Consider the following 20,262-nt stretch of genomic DNA (forward strand, 5'->3'; position numbering starts at 1 on the left):
AAAAGGTCATTTTCGCAGCCCATTTCGCAGCTGCGAAATGGGGGGAACTGTGCTGCGAAATGGCACTCGTGTGCCAAGAGGGTGCTTCGCAGCTGCGAAAATTTTCGCAGAGAGGGGCCTGAGGCTGTGAAATGATTTCGTAGAGGCTTCTTTTAGGTTGCGAAATCTCGCAGACCTCTGTTTTTCCCTTGTTTTACACTCTTTCTTGCTCCAAACGACTTTCCTTTAATTTCTTTGCAATTCCTCCTACATGAGATTATTCAAAAAGACTAAGTAACATATAAATACACAACTTAAGACCAAAAATTAAAATCAAAAGAATTGATAAAGCTTTGAAATTAACAAAATTAACAAAAACAAAAAAATTATGGACTTTGGTGAAACCAAGTCCATCTAACCCTTATTTGATTAGGCTTTCTGTGGCTCAAGGAGGTTGATTTCCTCATTTTCTGGTTTGAATGGTTCAATGAATGGCTTGAGACGATGACCATTGACCTTGAAAATGTTAGTGCTTTTGGAATTCAGTAATTCCACCACTCCATTGGGATGCACTTGGTGAATAATGAAAGGGCCTATCCACCTTGACTTGAGCTTCCCTAGAAAGACATGGAGTCTTGAATCATAAAGCAAGACTCTTTGTCCTTTATGGAATTCTTTGCTGGAGATTAATTGATCATGCCACCTCTTCATCCTCTGTTTTGCAACTTTGGAATTGATGTAAGCATCATTTCTTAATTCCTCCATCTCATTAAGGTCTAAGCACCTCTTTGCCCCAGCTCTGATCAAGTCCATGTTTAACTTCTTGATTGCCCACCAAGCTTTATATTCAACTTCTACAGGGAGATGGCATACTTTGCCATAGACTAGGCGATAAGGAGACATACCAAGAATAGTCTTGTAAGTTGTTCTGTATGCGCATAATGAATCATGAAGCTTAATAGACCAATCTTTTCTGCTCGTGATCACCACCTTCATCAGTATATTCTTGATTTCCCTGTTTGCTAGCTCCACTTGCCCGGAAGTTTGAGGATGATAAGGTGTAGCTACCTTATGCTTCACTCCATACTTGGCTAATAGGGTTTCAAAAGGTTTGTTGCAAAAATGAGTACCTCCATCACTGATTATGGCCTTGGGCACCCCAAATTTTGAGAAGATGTTCTCTTTAAGAAATTTGAGAACCACCCTGTGATCATTATGTTTACAGGGAATTGCCTCAACCCATTTAGAAACATAGTCTACCACCACCAAGATATAAGAGTTACCAAAAGACATTGGGAAAGGTCCCATGAAGTCAATACCCCAAACATAAAAAAGATCAACTATTAGAATGGGGTTCATAGGCATTTGATTTCTTTTTGTTAGCTTCCCAAGCCTTTGGCATCTATCACAGCTCCTACACATGATGTGGGAATCTTTGAAAAGAGATGGCCAAGTAAACCCTGATTGCAACACCTTCATGGCTGTTTTCTGAGAGGCAAAGTGGCCTCCACATGCATTTTCATGGCAATGGCTGAGGATCCCTTGTTGCTCTTCTTCAGGGACACACTTTCTTATGATTTGATCTGCACAATACTTGAAAAGGAAAGGCTCCTCCCAATAATAAGCATGAATTTTTGCAAAGAAGTGCTTCCTGTCTTGTGCATTCCACTCACTTGAAACTTCACCAGTAACTAAATAGTTAGCAATATGAGCATACCAAGGAGCTTTCTCTAGCAACATAAGTGATTCCTCAGGAAAGTCATCATTAATAGGTAAGACATGGGAATTGTGTGCTATAGCCAACCTTGACAGGTGGTCAGCTACCACATTCTCCACCCCTTTCTTGTCTCTGATCTGGAGATCGAACTCTTGTAATAAAAGAATCCATCTAATCAACCTTGCTTTTGCATCTTGCTTTGTCAATAAATACTTCAAGGCTGAATGGTCAGTGAAAACAATGATGAAAGACCCTACTAGATAAGCACAAAACTTGTCTAAGGCAAACACCACAGCTAACAATTCTTTCTCAGTAGTTGTGTAGTTCCTTTGAGTTTCTTTCAATGTCTTGCTTGCATAGTAGATCACATAGGGCTTCCCATCTTCTCTTTGGCCAAGTACAGCTCCTATAGCAAAGTCACTGGCATCACACATCACTTCAAAGGGTAATTGCCAGTTAGGAGCCCTCACTATTGGAGCGGTTGTTAAGAATTGCTTCAGTTGATCAAAGCTATTTTGACATCTTTCATCCCAGACAAACTTAGCATCCTTAGATAAAAGCTCACAAAGAGGTTTTGAAAGATTAGAGAAATCTTTTATAAATCTCCTATAGAACCCTGCGTGGCCAAGAAATTGCCTTATTCCTTTCACAGTTGTTGGGGACGGCAATTTGACAATAAGCTCCACCTTTGCTTTATCAACTTCAATGCCTTTCTCGGAGATGATATGGCCAAGGACAATTCCTTGACGTACCATAAAATGACATTTCTCCCAGTTGAGCACCAAGTCTTTTTCAATGCATCTGTTAAGGACTGCTTCCAAATTGACTAAGCATTCCTCAAATGTACCTCCATATACGGTGATGTCATCCATGAAAACCTCCATAATTCGCTCCACCATATCACTGAAGATACTAAGCATACATCGTTGGAATGTTGCAGGTGCATTGCATAAACCAAAAGGCATTCTTCTGTAGGCGTATGTTCCAAACGGACATGTGAAAGTGGTCTTCTCCTAATCTTCCACATCAATTTCAATTTGGAAATACCCTGAGTACCCATCCAAGAAACAATAAAAAGGATGGCCAGAGACTCTCTCCAGCACCTGATCAATAAACGGGAGTGGAAAGTGATCTTTCCTTGTTACAGCATTCAACTTTCGATAATCAATACACACCCTCCAACTTGAAGTGAGGCGTGTAGCAATTTCTTCTCCTTTTTCATTCTGAACCACAGTAATCCCTGACTTCTTTGGTACCACTTGAGTAGGGCTCACCCAAGGGCTGTCAGATATGGGATAAATAATACCTGCTTGAAGTAGCTTCAGCACTTCAGCTCACACCACCTCTTGCAAATGAGGATTCAATCTTCTTTGAGGTTGATGAATTGGTTTAGCTTCTTCCTCCATATATATGTGATGTGTACAAACCAAAGGACTGATTCCTTTCAAGTCAGATATTTGCCATCCTATTGCTTTCTTACACCTCTTGAGAACTTTAAGTAGAGAAATCTCCTGATGACTAGTAAGAGATGAAGATATAACAACAGGACATTGATTATTTTCTTCAAGGTATGTATATTTCAGCTCCACGGGCAGAGGCTTCAAATTGAGCTTTGGGGTCTCTTCTTCAGCAGCTTCTCCTTCCTCTTTATTGAACAAAGGTAGAATCTCTTCTTTCCTCCTCCAACCTTGTAGAGTAGCAAGCACATCAGAGGGTTCAGACAACCCTTCTTCAAGATCCCTAAGACTTTCATTCAGCTTGTCTTGCATATTCTGATTACAGTGCTCCTCCACTAGAGTGTCGATAATGCATACCTCTTCTGGACCTTCTTCTTCTTCCAGAGTGATTTGCTTTTTAGACATATAAAATATGTTGAGCTCAAGTGTCATGTTGCCAAAAGTGAGTTGCATGAGTCCATTCCTACAATTGATGATTGCATTTGAAGTAGCAAGGAATGGCCTTCCAAGGATGATAGGAACTGAATTAGCTTCCTTTACAGTAGGATCCGTATCAAGAACAACAAAATCTACCGGATAATAGAAATTATCAACTTGAACTAAGACATCCTCAATCACCCCCCTTGGAATTTTTACTGATCTATCTGCTAGAGATAGTGTGATTGATGTTGGCTTCAACTCACCAAGTCCCAATTGCTTGTAGACAGAGTATGGTAGCAAATTCACACTTGCTCCCAAGTCTAACAAAGCTTTCTCCACTACCTTTCCTCCAATCATGACTGAAATGGTAGGACATCCAGGATCTTTGTACTTCAAAGGAGACTTGCATTGTATGATTGCACTTACTTGCTCAGTCAAGAAGGCTTTCTTGTTCACATTCAACCCTCTTTTGATAGTACACAGGTCCTTTAGGAACTTTGCATATGTTGGAACTTGCTTAATCATATCCAGCAATGGAATGTTGACCTTCACTTGCCTCAATACTTCAAGGATTTCTAATGCATTTTTTATCCCCTTTTTCCCATGCAAAGCTTGAGGAAAAGGTGGAGATGTACATTTCTTCATCAATTCTTCCTTAATAAGCTCTTTCTCCGGATTTGCATTCACTGTAGAATCATGGTCCTCCTTCTCTTCACTGACATCTTTCTTATTTCCTTTCATTTTCTCCCCCTTCTTTATTTCTTCTTCTTCAACATGTGGCTTGGGTGTTGGTGGCTCAACCTTTTTACCACTCCTTAGAGTGATCAAGGCTTTAACATCTTTCACCTGTGACGATTCTCCCTCACGGATTTCCACTTCATGGATACCCTTGGGGTTTTGGTGAGGTTGAGAAGGAAATCTACCCTTCTCTTGCACTGTGTTCAAGTTAGTGAGCCTTGAGATTGAGTATTGGAGATTATCTATTTTTTGAGATAGATCATTTTGCATCCCATCCATCCTTCTCTCTACACTGTCAATTCTTTGACTGAGTTGAGCATTGATGGCTTGTTCAAGACTTGAAGATTGTTGAGATGGTTGAGCCGGTTGTTGGTACTGAGGTGCTCTTGCCTTCCATGAGAAATTTGGATGATTCCTCCAACTTGAGTTGTAAGTATTTCCATACTGTGCATTGTTATTGGGCTTGAATTGTCCAATGACATTTGCTTGATCTCCAAACATTTCCCTTACAGCTGGAATTGTAGGGCACTCCTCCATAAAGTGTTCATAAGATTGACAAATAGAACATGACTTTACTTGCACTGGTGTTTCAGCAACAGCTTGCACTTCATGCATCTTTTGCAGTTCTAGTTCCTCCAATCTTCTTGTCATAGCCTCAAATTTTGCTTTCATATCATCATCTTCATTCAAGGTATACATCCCAGCCTTAGCATTGAAAGCACTCGGTTGAGACTTCATCTTTCCCACTTCTCCTTTGTGCGGTTCATCCCATCCCCTTGAAACTTCAGCCACATAACTCAAGAAATCCATAGCTTTCTCCGGATTTTTGCTCATGAAATCTCCTCCACACATTGTCTCGAGGAGTTGCTTCACTGAGGAAGACATCCCATCATAAAAATAGCTCACCAATAGCCATGCATCAAAGCCATGGTGAGGACAAGCATTTATGGCTTCCATATATCTTTCCCAACACTCATAGAATTTCTCATTCTCTTTAGCTGAGAAGTTTGAAATTTGCCTTTTCAAGCCATTTGTTTCGTGAGTGGGAAAAAATTTCTTGAGGAAATCAGCTTGTAAGTCAGTCCAAGTACGGATACTCCTTGGCCTTAAAGAATTTAGCCAAATCTTGGCCTTATCCTTTAAAGTAAAAGAAAATAGCTTAAGCCTCATCAAGTCGATAGAAGCTCCTCCCTCTCGGAATGTATTACAAACATCTTCAAATTCCTTGATATGGGCATAGGGATTCTCACTTTCCATTCCATGGAAAGTTGGTAGAAGTGGCACAATATGGGGTCTAATCACTAGCTGCTCTGTAGGGGGCACTATACATGATGGTGCACTCATACGAGGTGGATGCATTCGGTCCCTCATTGATCTGAATTCATTGGGATTGTCCGGATGACCATGGTGACTATGTTGATCCTCAGGTGTAGCTTCCATGATATTCAAGCTCAATTCCAATTCCTTGTTATGAGGTGTATCACGTTTAACAAGCCTTCCTCCAATATCTTGTATCCAATTTAGCATACACAACTAGTATCAACTGTAACTAAAATCAAAATAAAAGAAAACAAAAGAAAACAGGGCTACAAAAAAAAAAAAAAAAAACTAAAATGAACTAAACTAAATTTGAAAGATATATTGGATTATGAACAAGTAAAGATACAATAATAAAAAAAATTAGTAAAATGAAAGAAAAGTTACCAAACTTGTGATGAAAATCACAAGTACTCAGAAATAATATCACTATGAAGTTGGCACCTTCCCCGGCAACGGCGCCATTTGATTCATGCCCAGTCGGTGTATCAGCTGATTCATGTCCAGCTGGTGCTCCTTAATTGAGGGAGTAATCAACAAAATTTATAACCTATTACACCATGAACTAGGGTAGAAAAGACAAAGCTACTATAGCATAGTGGCTCTAGGATCGTTCACTGGGAAGGGTTTTCAATTCATAAATGATACCAATTCAAAGCTGAATTGGTGCCTTTTCATTTCAAGGTTAGCTTTAAAAGAAAACATAATTTTTGGATGAAAAAGGTTTGGTTTAAACTAATGGTAAAGAAAGTAATGGAAATTACTTATGAAGAAAAACGTTCCTTGGAGGTTTAGGTTCACAGGGGAGGTTCCTTGTGCAAAAAACAGAGCTCCGATCATTTGGTTCATTTCCTCACATTAGAGAATTAACATATAGTCAATTCTCTAACTGGTGTTGTACAGATGCTTCCCTTTAATGGGTTCAAACACTAAATCCCTCTCACTGATGCACCTTGCAATGGCTCATACCTCTCACCTAGCACTTGCCATTCAAGGTGATCTTTAACCTTGGACTTCCCGTCAAAAGCTCGCAAGAGATAACTAATGGATGTCTCCTTGGAGTCCAAAAGCTTACCAAGTGTTGGCAAATCTAGAAAATCCTACCTTCAAGTCACTTCCCAAAAGCTCGCAAAAGGTAAACTAGTGCATCTCTATGGATGGAGATCACTTGCCTTACCAAGTGTTGGCTCAAGTGAATTGAAGGTGTTTTAAGTTAACTAAAAACATAGAAATCATTAAAGGATCACACTTTCTCTTCATTAATGGCGGAAACCACAAAGCTACTAATTCTTGCACTTGGAACCTTTCCCGGCAACCTTAACTCCAAGGAACTAAAAGTCTAGCCACTCATTCTCTGAGGAAACATCCTAAGAGCTTGTTTGGCTAGTAAGAAAATACAATTAAAATGAGAAGGTAAAGCAGAGCAAAGGCTCTGTATTTTACTTCCTTGCAAAACTGTACAAAGGATCGATCGTCCTCCTCCTCTCGAAAACAAGCTCCCGAGAGATATATATATAAGGAAAATTACAAAATATCTATAAGAGGTTATTCACCCTTTTTCCAAACTTAATAACTAAGGAATCCTATAATTGGTGGGTTACAAGGAGATTTTGGGGATTTAGACAACAAATATCTAAAGCAAAATATCTCAAAATATCCCAAAATATCGATGGCAAATATCAGGAAGCTTCAGGAGAACACCGCAGCACTGTGCAAAATGGCTGCTTTCCCATCCGGGTAGACGCTATCAGATGATCCAGATACGTCCGTCCGGAAAGTTGAAACGCCTCCTCTCCCATCCGGCGTCAGAATTCCGGATGTGAACATCCGGGTGGAAAGTGTGTGGCAGCAAGTGTAAAATGGCGGCAGCCGGGTGTAAATGGCGGCAGCCGGGTGAAACAATAGCATCCTATCTGGATATGTTGTCCGGATGCCCTCCGATGGTGTATCCGGGCGGGTATACTCCTTGCATGGATTCCAAAGAACTCTGCTCAATCTCGGATTGCTTTGGTGATAAAAAAACTATCAAAACACCAAAACTTAACACAATTTGATTAGAATTGATTGCAAGGGTCCTTAATATGTTAATTGGGTTAAAAGGTGATAACTACTACTCAAAAGTGTTTAAAAGAGTTAATTACAAGCTATGAAATAGTACTTTTTGAGTAGTAATCAAGGATCCATATGGATTCATGGTGGGCTGAAAGGAATCCAAAATAAGGCCCACAATGGATCCAAAATACAGCCCCAAACTGATCTAGAGCCCATGGGCCCAAGCCATGTAGGAATTGGGCTCCAAAATCACCAAAATCAGTGCTCCATACAAGCTGACTCGATGAACTGGTTGAATCGGAAGCCAACCAGTAGATCCGGTTGAGAAAAATTTTGTGTAGACCCTCAATTTTGTCCCTCGACACTGACATTTATCCTTTGGGTGTCACCTGCACCCATCGTTCTCATATGGCCCCACTAGGGCCCCTTTTGGGCTTAGTCGGTGTCCGAGCCTCGTGTGGGCTTGTCTGTGGTCCATTGTGGTGCGTATGTGGTTCATTTTGGAGGGTCATCGTGGCCATTTTCCTAGTCGTTCACATCACCCTATAGGAAGGAAGTGGGGTCATCCTGATGTTTTAGCTTAGTTGGAGTTTATAGGGGCATGTTGAGGTTCGGAGCACTCGGGCTTGTTTTGATCATATCTCCCTTTTTCGAACTCGGAATTGAGCACCATTTTTTTTCATGGCTTCCTCACTCTTCCAGGAACATTCTGTAAAATTTTCAAAATTTTTTGCAACCGGTTCGACCGGTTGGCATCCAGTTCAGCCGGTTCATCAAGTCAGCCAGTGTAGAACGCTGATTTTTGGTAATTATTTTGATCATATCTCCCTTTTTCGAACTCGGAATTGCGCACCGTTTTTTTTCAAGGATTCCTCACTCTTCCAGGAACATTCTGTCAAATTTTAAAATTTTTTTTGCAACCTGTTCGACCGGTTGGCATCCGGTTTAGTAGGTTCAGCCGGTTCATCGAGTCAACCGGTGTAAAACACTGATTTTGGTAATTTTGGGACCCAAATCCTACATGGCTAAGGCCCATAAGCTCCAGGTCGGTTTTGGGCAATGTTGTGGGCCCATTTTGGGCCTTGTTTTGGGTTCCTTGCAGCCCACCACGAATCCATATGGATTCTTGGTGGTGAAGCAAGCTGAAAACTAAAGGGAGTGAGCTGGCCTCGTAAGTGCAAGAGAAATAATGGGGGGTGTGTTTTCCATGCTGATGGAGGGGATTTCGGTGCTGAAGGGGAAGGAACCCAGGAGGCTCAAATGCTAAGAGGGGTACGAGTATAGAAGGCAAAAGATAGGAGGAAAAAAGAAAAAGAAAAAGGAAAGGAGGGCACTTGGGAGAGGGGATATTTTGCTGGTGAGAAAAACAGAAGGTCAGGGCACCTTCTGAGTTAAGAGCGTGGGGGAAAGCGTCAGCACTGTGGTTATTTTGAAGAGGAGAGCTACAGCATCTCATTTTTTGGAGGTCATCATCGGCATACACGGATCATATCTGGTGGAGATTCTGAGGTAAGTAGGCTGAATTGTTTTTTTACCTGCAGTTTATCTTCATCTTCTTCATATGCGTTTTCTCCTTCTGCATCATATTTTATTTCCTTTGATATGAAGATTGTATTGCTTGGGTGTGGGTAATAAAGGCCACACATGATTGTTGTTGATTGGATATGAATGGTTTAGAAACTTTCTGACCAAATTTAGGATTTTTTATCAACCGTCTGAACCGATTGGGAACCGGTTCAACCGGTTCAGCGCCATAGCTGGCTGCCTCTGTCAGCCATGAGGAACCCCTGACATTTCTTTGTCCGGTTCTCACTCATCCGGGCTTGGAATTGAGAACCGTTTCTTTTGTTTGTTTTCTTATTCAGTTAAAAACTTCCTGGCCAAATTTGGGATTTTTTATCAACCGCCTGAACCAGTTGGGAACCGGTTCAACCGGTTCAACGCCATAGCTGGCTGCCTCTGTCAGCCATGAGGAACCCTTGACCTTTCTTTGTCCGGTTCTCACTCATCTGAGCTCAGAATTGAGAACCATTTGTTTTTTTTATTTTCTTATTCAGTTAGAAACTTCCTGGCCAAATTTAGGATTTTTTATCAACCGTCTGTACCGGTTGGGAACTGGTTCAACCGGTTCAGCACCATAGCTGGCTGCCTCTGTCAGCCATGAGGAACCCCTGACCTTTCTTTATCTGGTTCTCACTCATCCGGGTTCAGAATTAAGAACCGTTTCTTTTGTTTGCTTCCTTATTCAGTTAGAAACTTTCTGACCAAATTTGGGATTTTTTATCAACCGTCTGAACCGATTGGGAACCGGTTCAACCGGTTCAGTGCCATAGCTGGCTGCCTCTATCAACCATAAGGAACCCCTGACCTTTCTTTGTCTGGTTCTCACTCATCCGGGCTCAGAATTGAGAACCGTTTCTTTTGTTTGAATCCTCACTCATTTAGGAGTTTTCTAGAAAAATTTGGGAATTCTTCTCAATAGGTTGTACAAGTTGAGAACTAGTTCAACCTGTTCTATTGGAGGACTTTAGGTAGCCCTCGATTTTGGCATTTTTCGAGCCCTTATCCATTGGGGCTCAAACCCATTTGCTATAGGGCACTTGTGAGCCATCTTGAAGGTTTAAGTCAGTGTTTGATCTTAGTTAGTATGGGCAATTTTGAAGTTATGGGTGGTGTGGTCTAGATGAGTCTAGTTCGATTTGTATGACATTTGGGGAGTCCTTTACCTCATTTCAACCAGCTATCTTCCTTTTTGGCACAAGCTTTGATGCTTGATTTTGAATACATGTTGCGTGGCTGACTCACCCTCTGCTGTAGCACATGGCTAGGGACCACAGGTATGCATCGTTGGTTTTGAATGTTGAATCATATGCATGCATGGTGCTTAATCCTGAATGTTTGTTATGTGTTTATATGTGTTTGGCTGACCTTTTATGCAGCTCATGGCTGGGGACCACAGGTACGCACCCATTGTTTTGGTTGGTTGAATTCATATGCATGCCAAATACCAATTAAGATTGTGTGATTCATGACATCTATTTAGCCTAGGGTTTCATCTTTGACCCATATGCTCCCACATACCCAATTCATTAGTAGAGACAGAGTTCCGGGCCTAGAGGGGTGCTACCTCGCATGAGGTACCTTCCCAATGGGTAACTTGATCCCCGGACCCAGAATCTAGTTCTCGCAGACCGCTTTTTCCATACTAGGGTCATTAGGGGTTTTTGTTCTTAATTTTCCCCATTTTAAAAATAAAAATAAAAAGTAAGTGGCGACTCCATACAACACTGTTCCTCACCGGGGGCGGGTTTTTTCAAAACTAGAAAACTCAACTTTTTCATTCTTTCTTTTCTTTTAAAAGGGAGTCGCGCCGGTCCAGTGGATCGGGTGAGGGTCCAACCAAACCATAGAAGGGTCCGGGCGAGTACCGAAAAAGCTCCGAGCGAGTACCGGAGAAGGGTCTGGGTGAGTACCGAAAAAGCTCCGAGCGAGTACCGGAGAAGGGTCCGGGCAAGTACCAAAAAAGCTACAGGCGAGTACCGGAGAAGGGTTCGGGCGAGTACCGAAAAAGCTCTGGGCAAGTACCGAAAAAGCTTTGGGCAAGTACCGGAGAAGGGTCCGGGCGAGTATCGGAGAAGGGTCCGGGTGAGTATCGGAGAAGGTTCCGGGCAAGTACCGGAGAAGCTCTGGGCGAGTACCGAAAAATGGTAGAATCCGGGCGAGTACCGGAGAAGGGGATCGAACTCGGGCGCGATGCCGAGGAGCCATCGAACTAAAAGGAGTAGGGATGCAAAGACTAAGGCTCTAGACGCCTAAATAGACAGGAGATGCCTTAAAACAAAACTCAGAGCATAATGGGGAGACTCAAGATGCAACTGCTGATGTACTAACCTTGGTGACAAAGGGGTATGCCCTAATATGACTCTCGGGATTGCCAACAAATGACTCGAAGAGGCCAGAAATCAAACACCTCCATCATGACAAAAGAAAGGGGTATGCCCCAGTGTAACCCTAGAAAATGACGACAAATGACAAGAGAAAAAACAATCACCATTAACAGATGGAAAACAAGGGGTATGCCCCTGCAGGAAAACTCACAACTGTGACCAAGGGTGACAAGAAGGAGTTATGCCCCAGTCTAAGGTATCAATATCATGTCAGAGTCCCATAACCACACATATGGTTAAAGTCAGAGAGCTAAAAATATCACAAACATCCATCCTTGAAGAAAAAACCCTCAACTCTAACCCATAACATTCAATATCCACAAAAACTGATAAGGGGTATGCCCTAGTGTGTACATCTGAAACTCAAATATCTCAATGAAAACTCTGAAACACATCACTGAAGACCCACTCGTTTGAACTTAACGAACAAGACAATGAATGGGGTATGCGCCCCTACTAGGTCAATGAATACCGTGAATCTGATCTCGAGTCAGATCCTAGAAGCACTCTGTTGTATGAAGAAATTGAGCTGAATGCGGGGCTTACTCAAACTCTGATGCCCATAACATCGCTAGGTGAAACAGAATGCCTACGTACATGTATAAAAACCACAGCCAGCATGCAAGGATGGGGGCATGCCCCAGTATGAACATGTTAAAACATCGAGTAAAGGTGCCCTCCATGGTCCCAACTGTCTGTATCATCTGTCTCTGATCACGGGCCTGAGGCAAGTAAACTGAATGGAAAGACAATATGTGACCCTCGATATCCCCCGAAGTAATGGAGACCTGTCAACATCCCATACTCAATCAGTAGACGAAGCCTGTCCGAATGAACCGCATCGAAGCAAACACGAGACCTCATGGCCTCAGGGTGGTCTTACGACTCGGACCGTAATGTAGGCCAGGGGTAAAATGTGAATGAAACGCTGGGAAACAAAGGCCCAAATCTCCAAATAGATAGTGCCAAACCCTTGTGTGTGTAATGTCAAATATCGCAGAACCATGTGAGTGAGGTGACTCAACCATGTATCTAAATAAATAAAAAAAATCAAACAATAGGTGACATGCACCAAAGAACTCATCGTTCATGAAGCGAGATGACGATAGGCGAGGGTAGCTGAAGATGAAGAGGGATGAGACAAACAATGAATGGAGGTATAGGAAATAGAGAAACAAGTTGGGAAACAAGTGTAGCAATGTGTGACAATGACGAACAACTCATCTTAAGAACGGCAAATCAAAGAAGTCACTATATGATGGGAATGGTGATGTAGATAATGATCCAGGAAACCTAGTGCAAAGGAAACCCAAACCTCACTCCCAATGTGTCACCTAGATCCATGGTGAGAAGGATCGTTCAATGCTCTCACCTGACTCTTAAAGGAAAAAGAAATCCCACAAACCCAAAACCCTCTCTGATGATCCCAAGTATATCAACGAATACCAAACAAGCACAATTTTTCTTTTTTCATTTTTTATTTTATTGTTTCCTTTTTCAATTTTTTTCTTTCTTTTTTTTTCATTCATTTTTTTTTTCAAAGTAGGCCGAATACCCCACTAGCATAGTCGAACCAAAAGAACCTCAAATCTCAAACCCAAATGGTCTCCTCAAACTAAAACTCCTGGATCAAAACCTAAGGGTGGAACGAAAGATGTCACAAGCCTGACTTGTAGCCTTGAGACGAGAGCGCGTCACCATCACACAAAGGAAAATAGAAGCGAAATGAATACAATGTGAAGATACAAAACGGAGAAGAAAAGAAACAAGCAATGATGCAAAAAAAGAACAAACGAAGAATAACACAATGCTCCCAATGCTCACAGATCTAATCAATAAATACAAAGTGCACAGGGGCAGGCCCCCAACCTAGGTCAAAAAAGGTATGCAAGGCTGAATGAAAGAAAGGGCCATAATAAACCGTGTGAGGCTCAAAGGGCTAGCAATAGGGTATATCGATGTATGGGTGTGCAATAGGGAATATGGCTACTCGAAGTGACAGCCACCCATCCTCTGACCATGATCTCACGCATAAAACTTCTTCAGCTGATCCACATTGACTGGCTTTGTGAACTAATTTTCGTCTAGGTCTGTCAACCAGGCAGCTCCCTCTCGAGTCAGATCTCGGATGACATAAGGCCCGCTCCAACTCGGTCTAAACTTGCCTCTAGGGCCGCTGATCAATCCTCTAAGGACTTTCAAGACTAGGTCACCTCTTTGGAATTTCCTAGGCCTAACCCTCTTTCTGAATGCACGGGTCATCTTTCTCTAATAGGCCTGAGCATGATCTGCTGCCCTCAATCTCTTCTCATCCAACAGGTTAAGCTGATCGTAACGAGACTAGACCCACTCGGCCTCGGATACATGTTGCTCTAGTGCTACTCTTAAAGATCTCATCTCAATCTCAACAGGTAACACTGCCTCCATACCATACACCAAAGAATATGGGGTAGCTCCAGTAGAGGTACGAAAAGATGTACGATAAGCCCACAATGCGAAATGGAGCTTTTCTGACCAATCCCGAGAAGTCTCAACCATCTTTCTCAAAATCCTCTTGATATTCTTATTTGCGGCCTCAACTGCCCCGTTAGTTTGCGGCCTGTACGCAGACGATCTGTGATGTTGAATGCCATACTCCTGAATCAACGTGTCCACCTCGCCCCTGAAATGCACCCCTCTATCAGAAATCAGCTCGTGAGGGACCCCGTATCGGCAGATTATATGCGATCTGATGAATTTGGCCACCCTGGCCGCTGTCAATCTAGCATAGGAAGTGGCTTCCACCCACTTGGTGAAATAGTCAATGGCTACTAAGATGTACTCATGACCACTGGAGGACTTGGGCGAGATCTTCCCAATAATATCAACACCCCATACTGAAAATGGCCAAGAGGATGTGAGTGCATGCAACTCAGAAGGTGGCACGTGTATCAAGTCTTCATGCATCTGACACTCCTAACATCTCTGTACAAACTAGCAACAATCTGTCTCCATGGTCAACCAAAAGTAGCCAGCCCTCATGATCTTACGCGCTAGCATATGACCTCCCATGTGTAGGCCACAGACCCCTGCATGAACCTCTCTCATCACTCAATCTGCAGATGTACGGTCTAGACATAATAATAACAGGCCATCAGGTGATCTCCTATACAGTGCATCCCCGCAAATAACAAATCTGGTGGCCAATTGTCTCAATGCTCTCCTATCCTTGGCCGAGGTTGACTCTGGGTAAGTGCCGCATGACAGAAACTGATAAATATCGTGATACCATGGCAACTCAATCTGATCCTCTATCTCTCCAATCAGACAATAGTAAGCTGGTGCAGACCTAGTTTCAATCAGCAATGGCCTAACAGTCACCCCCGCGGGGATCACAATCATAGAAGCCAAGGTGGCTAATGCATCGGCAAACTGATTCTCCACCCTGGGCAGATGTATAAACCTTAACACATCAAATCCATCAATCAACAGGTCCAAGTAAGCATGGTAGGGTTTTAGCTTCTCATCCCGAGTCCTCCAGATATCCTGAGTTTGCTGTATAACCAAATTGGAATCCCCGTGGATCTCCAACTGTCTAATGCTAAGATCAAGTGCAGTCTCCAAACCTGTAATGCAAGCCTCATACTCCACAATATTATTCGTCAACCGGTGATGGTCGAAAAATGCTAACCGGACTGATATGGGGATATGATCACCCTGTGGTGATATTGACAAGATACCAATGCCAAACCCCGACTGATTGGCGGCACCATCAAAGTACAACCGCCATCCCGTAATACTAGTCATTGAAACGATCTGCTCATCAAGGAAATCATCATCAACCGATCTATCATCAGATATCGGCAAAGAAGCTAGATGATCTGCAACAATGCTTCCTTTTACTGACTTCTGTGTGACATAATGAATATCAAACTCTGTCAACAATACCAGCCATCTCATGAGCCTACCGGTCAGAACAGGCCTGTCAAATAGATACCTCAACGGATCCAATCGTGAGACCAAGAGCACGAAATACTCTGTCATGTAATGTCTAAGTCTCCTAGTGGCCCAAACCAATGCCAAGCAAAGGCGCTCAATCATAATGTACTTGCACTCATACTCAAGCATCCTCTTACTCAAATAATAGATGGCACGCTCCTTCCCCAAATCATCAAGCTGAGCTAACATGCATCCTAAGGCCATGTTTGAAACTGATAAGTACATAAGCAAAGGACGCCCCGGTGTGGGAGGCACTAAAACCGGAGGAGAAAGGAGACACTCCTTAATCCTCTCAAAAGTGCGCTGACAATCATCACTCCAAACTGTAGGCTGATTCTTCCTCAGAAGGCGGAAGATAGGCTCATAAATGTCTGTCAGTCTAGCAATGAAACGACTGATGTACTGCAATCTGCCTAGGAATCCCCTGATCTCTTTCTTAGTCCTCGGGGCAGGCATGTCAAGTATGGCTCTGATTTTCTCTGGATCAATCTCTATACCTCGCTCACTAACAATGTGTCCCAGCAATTTTCCAGAAGCCACCCCAAAGGTGCACTTCTTGGGATTCAATCTCAGCCTGAACTGTCTGATCCTCTCAAATAACCTTTGTAAGGCTGCTAAGTGATCTGTCCTGTCTCGGGACTTCACTATCATGTCATTCACATATACCTTGACATCTGTGTGCATCATATCATGGAACAGAGTAGTAGCAGCTCTCTGATAAGTGGCTCCTGCATTCTTCAACCCAAATGGCATAACCCAGTAGCAGTAAGTACCCCACTCAGTAATGAAAGAAGTCTTTTCCATATCCTCTGGAGCCATCAGAATCTGATTATACCCAGAAAAGCCATCCATGAAGGACAACATTGGATGCCCTGTAGTGCTATCAACCAGCATATCAATGTGTGGGAGGGGAAAATCATCCTTAGGGCTAGCCTTATTCAGATCTCGAAAGTCAACACAAACCCTAACCTTGCCGTCCTTTTTGGGAACAGAGACGACATTAGCCAACCACTCAAGATACTCAACCACTAACAAGAAGCCAACATTGAGTTGCTTCCGAATTTCTTCCTTAACCTGCAAACTCCATCGAGGGTGTAGTCTCCTCAATTTCTGCTTAACGGGCCTAGCATGTGGTAAAATGGGCAGGTGATGTTGTACTATGGAGGGGTCAAGGTCCGGCATGTCCTCATATGACCATGCAAATACATCCAAGTATGACCTGAGCAGGTCAATCAACCTACTCCTCTCATCAGGAGATAGAGAAGAGTCAATTCTGATTTCCCTGGGCTGATCTGGTGCCCCAAAATCTATCAACTCTGTGCTACCAGAAATGGGTGTGACTTTCTCGTCCTCTGTGTCAGAATCACACTCTGACTGACCACCCAGTGGGTCATCCGTATCTCCCACATCATCAACATCATATATATGTGTCGTGGGTGCTGGTGGTGCAATCAAAGGAAAATGCTGTGACACAGTCAAGTACTCGAAAAATACTCATATCATTATTATCATTAGAAATATCATCAAAGCGGGTGACAAACCCGGACATAGTGTCAGAAGAAAGAGGCGGGTCCACAGAGTCGGACGCTCCCTCAACAGAAGTAAAATCAGAAGTAACGACATCAAGGATTGACTCATCATCAAGTACTAAAACTCTAAATATGTCAAAAGCAGAATGGGGCCTGCATGGGGCTACATCAAGGATACGACCAATGCCTATAAAATCCATATCATCAGTGTAGGCATCAGGAATAGAGTCATCCTCATCAGTCTCGAGTATAGAAACTCCGAACATATCGAAAGCAGTATGGGGCCCGCATGGGGCTGCATCGAAGATACGGCCTATGCCGATCATGTCCATCTCGTCAGTGCCATCTCCCAAATCCATAGGTAGGTCATAGTCAGGGACCTCCTCGGGGAAACACATAGAGAACACACTAGCTCGGTCTGGTGATGGGGGCGCAACTATCATGGCACCAGGCGTCTCAGTAGTCCCGGTGTCCAAATGCATCTGACCCAGGGCTTGCTGGATGTCTTGAATCTCAACTATCTCTGGAATGCAAACAGTCCCCTCTGTGCGGGGTGTATGCTCTGAACCCCTGACGAAGTAGTCAGCCAACTGGAAGGTGTATGGGCGGAGGGGATAATCAAATGGAATGCCAGTCATGCGAGCCCTCACTCTATCCCTGCGCAGCCGTGCCATATAACGTGCATAAGCCTCTGTGGGGATGTAACCCAATCCATAGGGTGTGTCGTGATCAACTGCGAAAGTAAACTCGTGGGGCCCCTGCTGGCGGCGACCCAATCCCATGCCAGGCAAATAAAACATGCCTCTCATCATGCTGAGCACCAAAGTACTGTTGTGCTGGTCGAATGACATAGGTACCATATCTGTGCTGCCATCCTCTAAGCTGACAACCTGAACCTCATCGAACGTAAACCCGGTCAAATGTAAGTCATTCTCACTGTGACTGATATGTAACACTGGCTCAGACGAAGTGATAATATCTCTATCAGACTGTATCGTGATAATGCGCCCCTCGTGTATGAACTTCACCTTCTGATGAAGGGAAGATGGTATAGCACCAGCCTCATGAATCCATGGGCGACCAAGAAGCAGGTTAAAGGATGACTGAATCCTTAAAACCTGAAATACTATGGAGTAACTAACTGGCCCAATCATGACATGTGTACCGAGTGTACCCATAATTGTCCTCTGAGTCCCATCATAAGCTTTAACAGTCTGTGTAGAAGCCCTAAAATTGGCTGGCGAAAACCCAAGTGCAATAGCAGTAACCAATGGACAGACATTCAGGGCAGAACCATTGTCCAACAGAACAGACGGCACCCGACGGCCTGAACAAACAACATCAATGAATAAGGGTCGAACATGATTTGATCCCTCTGGTGGCAAGTCATCATCAGAAAACACTATACATGTAGCTCTATTAGCTGTCAACATGTGAATAAGCCCCTCTAGGGTAGTAGCAGTGTCAACCCTAATCTAGCCAAGGGCTCTGACTAATGCATCTCTGTGTGTACTAGATGAGGCCAAAAGGCTCCAAATAGATATGCGAGCTTGAGTAGTGCGCAGTTGGCGTAATATCTCATCATCTTCCCTCTGAACCTCCTCTCTGGCAGCTATACCAGCAAATGGCCTGTCAACGGGTGGAGGTTGTGCTACCCTTCCACTCCGTGTAACTATCTGAACATCTCTGTGAGGGGGCCTATATTCTTCTGGGAACAGAACGAAGGGTGTCATAGGTGGCACATGCTGTAAATATACTGGTGATACTAGAAGCGGCCTATAAATCTTGTCTGGGGTCAAACTGAATGGATTGGGGATCTGCTGTCTAGGTATATATCCAACAAAATCTGACTCCTCATATAGACTGATCGGCTGAGGAGCCTTTCCATCCCAACCCATCATAAATATCTCATCCCCTGCAAACTCAATCAAATGTACCCCTTCCGGGGGTGGAGGTACTGCTCTAGTGTCATGAGTAGGTAGCAGGTCTGTGGCTACACCTGGGCGCCCCAAATCAACCAAGCCCTGATCAATCAAATCCTGAATGGCATGTCTCAATGCTGAATAGCTGTCTGTATCATGGCCTGCTCTCTGATGGTAGGCACAGTGAAGATCTGTCCTGAATCCTAGGGGGGGGGGGGGGGTAGGCTGTAATGGTGGTCTAGGCGGTAGTGGGGCAATTAGTCCTCCCTCAACCAATCTCTGAAAAGCTCGGCTCAGTGGCATCCCAAGCTGTGTGAACTGTCTAACCAACATCGGTGGAGGCGGTGCTCTATACTGATGATGGAACTGCATAGGTGGCCTCTGAGGTGTCTCTGTAGCATATACCGGTTGTGGTGGTGGGTGCAGATAACTAGTCCCTGCCAGCCTAATGGGAGCAATTGGTCTGTACCGATCATGCTGTATCATTTGATAAGGAGTGCCTAAAAACTGACTCTGAAATGGAGGACGATGTGCGGACCTGTGTCCTATCATGCCAATAGTACCAACATCTGAGGGCCTGGGTCCTGATCCCGGCTTCTTCCCCTTTGAGTCCGAATGGAAAGAATCTGTCCATAAACCTCTAGATATACCCTCCTCAATGCCATAGAGGGTTTGCACTAACTAGCCAAATTCTGTCTGAGGGAAGCCCATGAGATGCCTAGCAAAGCGGGGCTGAAGGCTACGCATAATCATAGTGATCTGATCGCGCTCTGAAGGTCTATCAATAATCTATGCTATCTTCTCCCTCCAACGGGATATGAATGAAGTGACTGACTCATCCAGCCCCTGTCTGAGGGCCTCTAGCTCCCTCCGGGATACATCCACTACAGTATTGAAAGAATACTGTCTGATAAACTCTTGTCCCAAATAAACCCATGTCCTACGTCTCGAAGGGTCCAATGAGGCAAACCAACGTTGAGCAGCACCACTCAGTGACAGAGGGAATAACATAATCATCTGTGCCTCATCTAGTGTATGCCCGTGCATAACAGTGCTATACAACTGCAAGTGAATACGAGGGCACCCTATCCCCATGTATCTCTCAATGTCCGGCATGCGGAACTCAACAGGAAAAGCTGCTACTGGCAGATCATCATATCCATCCCAACTCATAATCCCATCAGAAACATGTAGTGATCTCATCCT

The sequence above is a fragment of the Vitis vinifera genome, chromosome 16 (genome assembly GCF_030704535.1).
Source record: "Vitis vinifera cultivar Pinot Noir 40024 chromosome 16, ASM3070453v1".
NCBI lineage: Eukaryota > Viridiplantae > Streptophyta > Magnoliopsida > Vitales > Vitaceae > Vitis > Vitis vinifera.